The sequence below is a fragment of the Schistocerca cancellata genome, chromosome 9 (genome assembly GCF_023864275.1).
Source record: "Schistocerca cancellata isolate TAMUIC-IGC-003103 chromosome 9, iqSchCanc2.1, whole genome shotgun sequence".
NCBI lineage: Eukaryota > Metazoa > Arthropoda > Insecta > Orthoptera > Acrididae > Schistocerca > Schistocerca cancellata.
The window spans coordinates 446,537,465-446,547,341 of NC_064634.1; the positions used below are offsets into that span (position 1 = coordinate 446,537,465).

General features: G+C 38.9%; 1 long non-coding RNA gene across 1 annotated transcript; it reads left to right on the plus strand.

Annotated features, from left to right (window-relative positions):
* Positions 1-1,815: 1,815 nt before the first annotated feature.
* On the plus strand, positions 1,816-2,419 carry LOC126100860 (uncharacterized). Its single transcript, XR_007522219.1, has 3 exons — positions 1,816-1,889; positions 2,062-2,132; positions 2,254-2,419. It is a non-coding gene; the product is annotated as an uncharacterized LOC126100860 (long non-coding RNA).
* The last annotated feature ends 7,458 nt before the right edge of the window (positions 2,420-9,877 follow it).

Consider the following 9,877-nt stretch of genomic DNA (forward strand, 5'->3'; position numbering starts at 1 on the left):
GGCAAGAGGCTGATGGGATGGTAGCTGGCAGGGGAACGAAGATCCTTCCCAGCCTTGGGGATGGCGACCACCTCGGCATGTTTCAAGACAGTGGGAAATTGCTTGGTTAGGATGTTGTTGCAGGTGGGTGTCAGGATGGGAATAGAAGCTGGGGGTAGCTGCTTGAGGAGGGCATTCGTCAGGTTAACGGGGCCGCCAGCTTTCTTAGATTTGAGGTACCGCAGTTGCAGTTCATCCTCTTCTTTGTTGGGGTGATTTCATCCTCAGGGTGCTGGACTGCAAGGAGTTGTGGGAGGCGTGGCATCACCGGGCGGATATGGTCGTTGTCGACGGGGTCATCGACTGGGGTGAAGTTGTGCACGAAGACGTCAGCCAAGGCATTAGCCTTAGTGTCAGGTTCGGACACAGTCATTACCGACCTGGAGGGGGGGAGGGGGCATCTCTAATAGGCACGACAGATAACTTCAGGCTGACACACAAAGTTTTGCTGGTTGTGACGGATAATGCACCAAATATTAAAAGTGCAGTGTCCATTTTACAGTGGAAACACTTTGGGTGCTATGCACATACACTAAATCTTATTGTGCAGAATGCACTAAAACATTTTGTGTCAATTCAGCAGAGAGTCAAAACTGTTGTAGCATTCTTCAAGAGAAGCTGCAAGGCAACAGAAAGACTGCTGACATACCAACAAAATAATGGGACATGTCATGTTAAAAAAACTGGTGCAGGAGGTGCCAACAAGGTGGAACTCTACTCTGTATACGTTAGAGCGAATAGTTGAAATTAAAGATGCAGTGAAGGCTTCACTTGTACTTTCACAGTTGATTTTGAACAACTGGCAGACGAGGAATGGAACATCTGCTCAGAACTCTGCTCTGTGTTGAAGCCATTTGCACAGGTTTCAACACAGCTTAGTGCTGAGTCATATCCTACTGGCAGTCAAGTAAGTTAAGCAGCTTTTTTCTTTGCTAAAATGTTAGCTGTGGTTTTATGGCATAATCATTTCTGAGATATTGTACTGTTTGTGTTATATTGAAGAACTTATTCCAATTTTCAGGTTATTGTTCTGACAAGGGGATTATTATCAGTGTGTGCAGAACTTTTGAAAAGGCCATTTAACAGTGTGACAAGGACTGTCGTTGAAGAATTAACAAAAGGCCTGAAGGACCGTTTCCACAATGTAGAGATGAGCAAGTCTATAGGTGTAGCCACTCTACTAGATCCACGCTTTAAATCTCTTGTGTTTGAAAGCTGAGTTGCAGCAGATAATGCAAAGAAACAGCTTATTGAACTAGTAGCACAAAAGATGGGTGACAGAAGACTGACAAACACAGGCCAGAGCCATGAAACTGTGTCAACTTCAACCACCACTGATCCCTTGTCAGTATGGGGTGTCTATGATGCAATTGTAAAATCAACACAGCCCCAGGGCACTCCTCAGTCAGCTGCTATTGTGGAAGTACAAAGGTACACGGACAGCCCAGTTATTAGTAGAAGTGAGGATCCACTGGCATGGTGGCGTGAAAATCAATATATTTTCCCAAATATTTCTAAAGTGGTGAGGGAAAAATTCAACATAGTGGCCACTTCTGTGCCATGCGAAAGAATATTTTCTAAAACTGGTATCATTATAAATTAAAGGCGAACACGGCTGAAGGCGTCCAAAGTTGAAAAACTTATATTTCTAAATATGAACAGTACTAACTCCTGAATTTCCTGTTACAGGGTACGTGTTATTTATTGTATTTAATGAGAGATTACTGGTGATTTATACTCCAAAATATGCTTTTCTTATCTTAGATGTTTGTTTCAGTAGTGGATTCGAGAGGCACACCAACACCAGCAGATGAGCCTCTGTTTAATACTTGGGATATTATAACAGTAAGGTAATTCTAGTTTGGGTACATTTTTGGCAGATTTGATCTCCCCCTTAAAATGGAGATATAACTGTAGGGCATAGCATATATTTGTTATGCTACATTAAAAGAGTACTAGTGGTTTTGTGTTGAAGTGTTTAATGTATATTGTCAGTCAGTAAGTCAGAGCACTTTGTTCCAGTTATAGCTCCAGAAGTCAGTCACCAGCAGCAGATGTCACACAGTTATAAAATGGGAAACTTGAAGAATAAGGTACTAGTGGTTTGGATACACATTTGGCAAATTTCACATTTCACTTAAAATGAAGGTACAGTTACAGTCCTTAAGAGTAAACTGGCAAATGGTAAAACAAAGCTCTTTGTTCCTGTTACAGCTCCAGATGTCGGTCACCAGCAGCAGATGTCACACAGTTATAAAATGGGAAACTTGAAGAATAAGGTACTAGTGGTTTGGATACATGTGTGGGAAATTCAACTTCCACTTAAAATGCAGGTACATTTGAAGTGTGTAATGTAGTTTGGCAGTCGGTAACACACAGAACTTTGTTCCAGTTATAGCTCCAGAAAACCGCCACCAGCAGCAGATGTCACTCAGTTATAAAATGGGAAACTTGAAGAATAAGGTACTAGTGGTTTGGATACATGTGTGGGAAATTTCACCTTTCACTTAAAATGAAGGTACAGTTACAGTCCTTAAGAGTATACTGGCAAATGGTAACTCAAAGCTCTTTGTTCCTGTTACAGCTCCAGAAGTCAGCAGCAGCAGCTGACGTCACACAGCCATAATGCGAGAAGCTTGAAGAATAATGTGGTAGTGGTTTGGATACATATGACATATTTCACCTTCAGTTTAAAATTGAAGTTTGTTTATATTGGCAGGTGGTAACTCGGAGCTCTTTGTTCCAGTTATGGCTCCGATAGTCTTCCAGCAGCAGAAAATGTTACACAGTCCTATAGAGGCAAACTTGAATTATGAGGTAATAGTGTTTTGCATACAATGGCAAACTTGACCTTTCACTTAAAATGGAGGTACATTTGCACTGAGTTTAATGTTATGACACGTGAATGGATTACCAGTGATGTATATGTAAATACTGGAATTTGTAACTTAGAACTTAATTTCAGTATCGGCTTTGAAATTTGGTCGCTGGATACAACTATATTATCTTTCGTGTTGATAGCAGCAATCATCAGATTGCAATCCAGTTAAGTACCTGTGAGGCATGAGATGTCAAAAATACTTGTGGGTTATTGGTAGCCTGTGTCAAGGCATGTGGCACCTCAAAGTTTGTAAATACAGTAGCATTTTGTTTTCTGCTTTACTTAAAAATTGTTAGCTGTAGCACCCATTCAGACATTCAATTATTTTGAATTTCAAGTTTCTTAAAATGACACATCAGTTTCATGTGCGTTAACACTAATCCGTATATTATTGTTAATATATGCTGCTATTTTCCTCAAATGTTAACTGAAATTGTTTTATTGTAATGATAACAACACTTCAGCCTTTGCAAACTTGCAGTATAGGTTACCTGCTGAGAAATATTTACTGGAAGAAATGGTTTCTTGAATAGGACCGAAAGGAATACCACTGAAAATACCAAACATGAATTGGTGAAACATCTTGTGCTCAATACTAAATTTCATTTGCAAAACACGGAAGTTTTCCTATCTTTGTGGTGGAACACAACAAATTCTCATAATTTTGCTAGTTTGTATTCTAGAAAGGGTGCCAGAAATGGAAGAGTATAATTTTTATTAAATCAGGCATTAAATGTAAGTAGGTTGGAGTACAGAAAGGGTGCAACTGGCCTTCCCCACTGTAGCCTGATGTGCTCCAACATGCATTTGTACTGATGTGCAGGTGGTTATAACACTAGTATCAAACTAAATGGTACCCACTTACTAATGTGACCTACCCTTGCATGATCTGCTGCAGACAGCAAGAAATCCGCTACTGCTCTTACTACATGTCCAACAGTTGTGGAGGATTTTTTCCCCCTGGTGCTTGCCATGACATGTTTTGCCCTCTGCCCTTAAAATCTCAATTCTTGTTACATTTTTCATCCATTTTCTATCTCCTGATGGACCTGTATTGATTAAAAAACTAATCAATGCAGAGGTGGTTGTAGAACTTTTGCTAGTGGCAGTGTGGAAGGGCTCCACCCTTTAAAAAATGAAATTACATTGTGGGACATGGAATTATTATTAGAGGCTTTCATGGACATTTTGTTTACTGAAAAAGTCAGTCATTATCTGAGGTATTTTGATGCAGTTTTAGATTTGAAGTTAACATTTAAAGATAAATTTCAGTAAGTCTTTAACAAGTTTCAGTATCTTGCTTCACATGCTGGACCCTCCAACTATAAAAAAAAAAAAAAAAAAAAAAAAAAACAGTGTTTTGCAGAGAACTGCTATTCAGTTGTTAACATCCCAGAATTTGTGTAGAAGATATCCCTTTCATTGTTAGTTTCATTGTGGTCACACTCTACAGTGTAGTGTTATCAGCATACATATAGAAGTTTCAAGAACATATTATATTAATTGCTAGACATGCCTTAAGTGAATATGTTTACTACTAATGTGTGTCAGCTAAGTAGTTGCTGCAAGTTTTTATGTTGTTTCTAAAGTGTCTTTAGACAAGGATATTTCTGCTGTTTGTTTCCTGTTCTTCTGTTTCAGATAACTACTCATATATGCAGCAACTGCTGAAACAGCTTCTGGCAGTTTATTGAAGTTCCGTGAACAAAGTGTTGTGTGGTCTGTTTGTGTAAAGTGATAAAGAAAAATGTTAAAGTGTAATTGCATATGTAATTCTGTATATATTTAATCATTATTTTTGCTAGTTGTAAGTTCTATTTTCATGTAAATCAGAACATTGCATAATAGGTAACAACCAAATGAGGCAGTGTAACTATTAACAGCACTGACCTCATATTCGGGAGGATGGGGTTCGCTCTGTCTGGCCATCCTGATTCGGGTTTTCCATGGTTTTCCTGGATCGCTAAGGCAAATGCTGGGATGGTTCCTTCATCAAGGCCACTGCTGACCACCTGTCCCTCCCTTAAAGAGATCCTTTAAACATTGTGTGTATACCCATAGTTTGAATTATTGATGTTTGTTGTATTATGTTGAGATATTCTTGGATGAAATAAAACAGTTTATACATTTGTATTTGTGATCACATGTTAAATTACTGAGAAAATTGCAGAGTGGTTATGGCACCGAATTTCCATTCAGGTGCATTGAGATCCTTCGCCTGTTTGAACATCCTCATTTACATTTTATGTGGGTTCCCTAAATTCCTTTAGGCAAATACTTTTGTTGGTTCCACTGAATAGGCCATGGCAGATTACCTGCCATTTCCAATCTGAGTTTCTGCTCAGTCTCTGACATGTTAACTATTTATTCATTCTCTTTATAATGCTGCAATGTTTTAAGTGTTCCATATCATTGTGGAAAAGTCGGAATAAAATTGATCATCTCACATGTACATGCATTTGTGTTGGTTACCATTTTTTATTTTAACTTATCTTCCTTCCTTTTGTTCCCTGTACTCTTCAGTAATTTGTTGAAAACCCATGAGCTCAAAGACGAGCACTTACTACCATTTTAGGATATATTTTATGTACAAATATGGTAATCTCTCATGTGGCATGGTAATGTGTCTTTGTTGAGGTGATATTACTGTCTCATGAACATAGGTGTCTAGAACATACAGAAATTAAACAGCTGTGCAGTAATCTTGTAAGAATATATTTTAATTTTGGGGCAGGATAGGAAACTCATCTCAAGTGATACATGTATCACATCTCCTACCTTCTCAAGAAATGTCAAAATTTGTGGCACTACTGTGAGCACAAACACTTGCTGTCTCATACATAGTATGGAAAGCTATGAAGTGTAGTAATGTGTATGCAACATGTTAATACTTTCTAGGGATTTTAAACTTACTAAAATGCCTTGAGTATTGGCGGTGATCTAAAAATGGAACATAGTTGAGTATCTTCTCCAAGTATACCCCCATCACTGATGCTTGGTAGCATCATGATGAAAAAGTGCCAGTGCTGTATCAGGCCAACTTGAATACAAAGAAACTTATGTAATTTGGTGAGACTTGGCTTTGTGGCATTAGCGAGAGAAAAATGAGTTTTCTCAATTTGTACACATCCATTGCAAATAGGCTTTTTTTCATTTAATTAGTTTTTGGCCATTGACTTTGAAACATTTTATACATAGTTTGGAGCATATCACTTTTATGCAGGAACATTGTCCAGTGTACACTTCAAACATACGTATTGCAATTGAAGCATTTCACGGAGGTATATTTGGCATGAATACAATATGCTTACAACAATAATCATGTCAGATCCTTTGTCAGTGTATTTAAATAAAAGTATAGATTTACTTACATTTCGGCCTATTAGCACTTGTACATACTACATGAACGTTTTTGAATAAAATATGCTTTTTTGTTTTCAAAGATCTCAAGTCAGTTCATTTTCTATTATGTTAAGCAACACTGAAAAACTCTGTTAGGTGCACTCATTGCTACGTTGAGGTTGTTATATGCAAGACTTAGCCCTTCATTTTGAGTGCTCATCTTGTCTTGTTCATGAATTAGTCTTACCTATTCAGACAGTTAACTGTCATGATATTAAACTGCAAAAAGATCAAAGCAGGCAGCTGGCATTGACAGATGAAGTGTTTTGAAAGGATTCGTGTTATTGCCTCGTGTGAAACAGAAAAAAAGCAGAACGTGGCATCCACAGGTAAAGCATTCCCCAGGAAAGGAAATTTTGTATTTCCTATACATAAATATCTTAACAGGGACTGGTAGAGTAACTTAAGTAGAAAGTATTATTTCAGTTTTGACAGCACTTTACTGCAACAGTCAAGATCAGATTTCTGAAAACTTACTGCAAATTTGTATTACCTACACAAATACCAGTAATTCATACTCTCACAATCTGGATATCCAAAGAAAAATTGTATAAAAAGAGTGAAAAGGTATTGTAATGACATCTGAGACATTAATCAATCATTCAGCACTGGAATTCTGTGTACAATAATGCCAAACATGAGAGATACACAACAAACTGAAGGCTTGGAAATATGCATTAGTCATTCTCTCACCACAAAATCAAAACCCTCAATGTAGATTGAATTAACTTGTTTTTGTCCCAGGGACCCAAAAATGAGATGATTCTCATGGATGTGCAACATGTCAAAGTATAACAAAGCATTTGAATATAATACTTACCACCATCATCATCTGTCACGAGATTGTCAAAATATGTGAATATATTGCAGTAAACTGGAGCTGCTAATATGTACAGTATTAATACACTGCCAGAATAAAACATAGTTATGCACTTTTAATAAATTTATCACACACAGAATACCTTATCTTGACTGTTGTGACCAAGTGCTGTCAAAACTGAAATATGCTGGTAGCAGAATTTTTACTTGAGCTGGTCTAACAATCCCTGTTAAGATATTCATGTATAGAGTAGGAGTTGCCTATCAAAAAGTCTTTCAAACTCTCAGTAAACCGTGCTTTATCTGAAACCAAGTTTTTAATGGTTGCTGGCAGTTTATTGAAAATGTGTGTCCTTGAATATAGAACACTTTTCTGGTCCAAGGTACGTGATTTTAGATATTTATGTAGATAGCTGTTCTTATTCCTAGTATTGATACTATGTATTGTGCTATTGGTTGGAAATACTTGCAACAAATTTCATTAAAGAATAAATATACTATAAAGCAGTGGTTAGAATATGAAGTTCCTTGAACAGGTTTCTACATGGTGTTCTTGAATTTATATCACAAACGATTTTTATTAGGCCTACACGCTTTTACATGCTAAAAACTTTTGTTCCGTTGATGAGTTACCCCAGAATATGATACCTTATGACATAACAGAATAAAAGTATGTTAACTTTTTTACATTTGTGTCTCCTACATCTGACACCATTCTAACTGCAAATACAGATTTGTTCAGGAGCTTTAGCAATTCTGTGGTAAGCCCTTCCCAACTGAATTTATTTTCGAGTTATAATCCCAGAAATTTAACACTGTCAATCTTTTCGATCTGCATGTCTTTATATGTTATGGGATTACAGAACCTTACGTCAGGGTTCAAAGCAGACGGGTGGAATTGGACGCTTCCATTCATCCTATGTTATACACATGCTGCAGCTGGAGAAATCGAGCAGTTTTCCAACTAGCGTACTCACACATTCAACCATATGACTATCTTGTAGAGGAGTAAATGAATCTTTCACATTACGTATATTTTTGTATTGTGTTACAAGGCAGTACACTTATTCTACTAAGTAAACAACACAAGAAATTAAGCTTCGAATTTAACCTAAAGTATTCAGTTTACATATTTCTTCAAACTTAAAAACGCACGTTGTTAACATTTTACTTAAACTGTACTGTGGCGAAGTTCCGCGTACTTTCTGTTGCAGCTGCGAGGATAATACTGTATTTCTAATAGCGACCGATAACCTACACACATATAATATGAAACACTAATAATCGTTCTAACATCAACTAAAATATACCCGGAGTTAATTAGCTAAGGTTATGACACGATTCATACGACATTCCTGTCATTTCACACTATTCGGTGTTCGTAGCGAAAAATAACTTGACAGTTATTAATAACCGTTAAAAGTAACAGTTATCAAAGAATAACTGGAACTGTGATAATGGTTACTCCAGAATAACCGTTTGGCCCACCTCTATGTGCGACTGATGGCGGCTCGCTGGGGCACGCGCTCCCGGCGCCCTGCGTGGTGGGGGGGAGGGGGGGGCTGGCTGGTTCCGCACTGTGTCTGCGAGCTGCAGTGACGTCCTCTCGCTCCGGCATCCAAGTCGCGAGCACGCGCGCGCGTGCATTAATGTGTGCTACGCAGGTTCTGCGCTAACACTGCCGTGGAAGTTTTTAGTGACCGTGTCGCTGTTTCTTCCAGAAGTCCTGATGTGCATTTTAGTGTAAGTCTTTTGATGGTTAAGTATAGTTCTGCACTGGGACTAGGTTGATGGAAAGTCGCTATTCATGTGCACAAAGGAGGCGTCCAAGTCTCGAAGTTTTTTTTTACCTGTGTGGTGTCATTGCCGAAGTGTTAACGGCTTTTGGTGGCTGGACTTCCAAGGGTGAAAGGTGGGTTTAGCACATCTTTACTGTAGGCGTTTGTTGGATTTTGGGCTCACAGGGGTCCATTTTGCCCCACATACCGTAGCTTCACTGTTTATTGCGTCTTGAGGGCTTTAGGAACCTTGACTTTGTGCCACGGTTCAGGTTGAATGGTTGTGACTCCTTCGAGTTGCCTCGTCGATGGCCATAAGTTGTCTATTTTGATGATGAGACGTTGTACATGCAGTTGAATTAGTTGGTCTATTGGTGATGCCTGTAGTTCGTCATGTAAGGAGATGATCCGGGACCACCTGGGCGCTTTGAGGATTACTCGCAGACATCAGTTTTGTAAACGTTGTAGTATGCGGACATTGGTGTTGGATGTGATTCCCCATGTGGCGCAGCCATAGAGCATCATTGGGAGGATTGTTGCACGGTAGAGGCGAAGCTTCTTCGTTACGTTCAGCTCTGGGCTCGATAGAAATGGGTAGAGTCCATGCATGGCGCGAGTGATTTTGGAACATTTGTCGGTAATGTGGGCTGAGTACGTACGTTTATGGTCTAGGGTGACACCCAAGCACTTTGTTGTAGTGGACCAAGCAATAGCATGATCATCGATCTGGAGGTGGCGGTGAAGAAGCGGTCTCCAGCGAGCGAAGAGGATGGCCTTTGTTTTTTGTGCATTAATCTTGATTTTGTTGTCAGCGGCCCACAAGAGGAGGATATCAACCTGGTGCTGCAAGCGGGTGATGGCCGTATCCAATGAATGGCTATTTGTGAGAAGAGCTGTACAGTCGGCAAATTGGGCTAGCATGATGTTCGGCAGTTTTGGCATATCGTTCATGTAGATG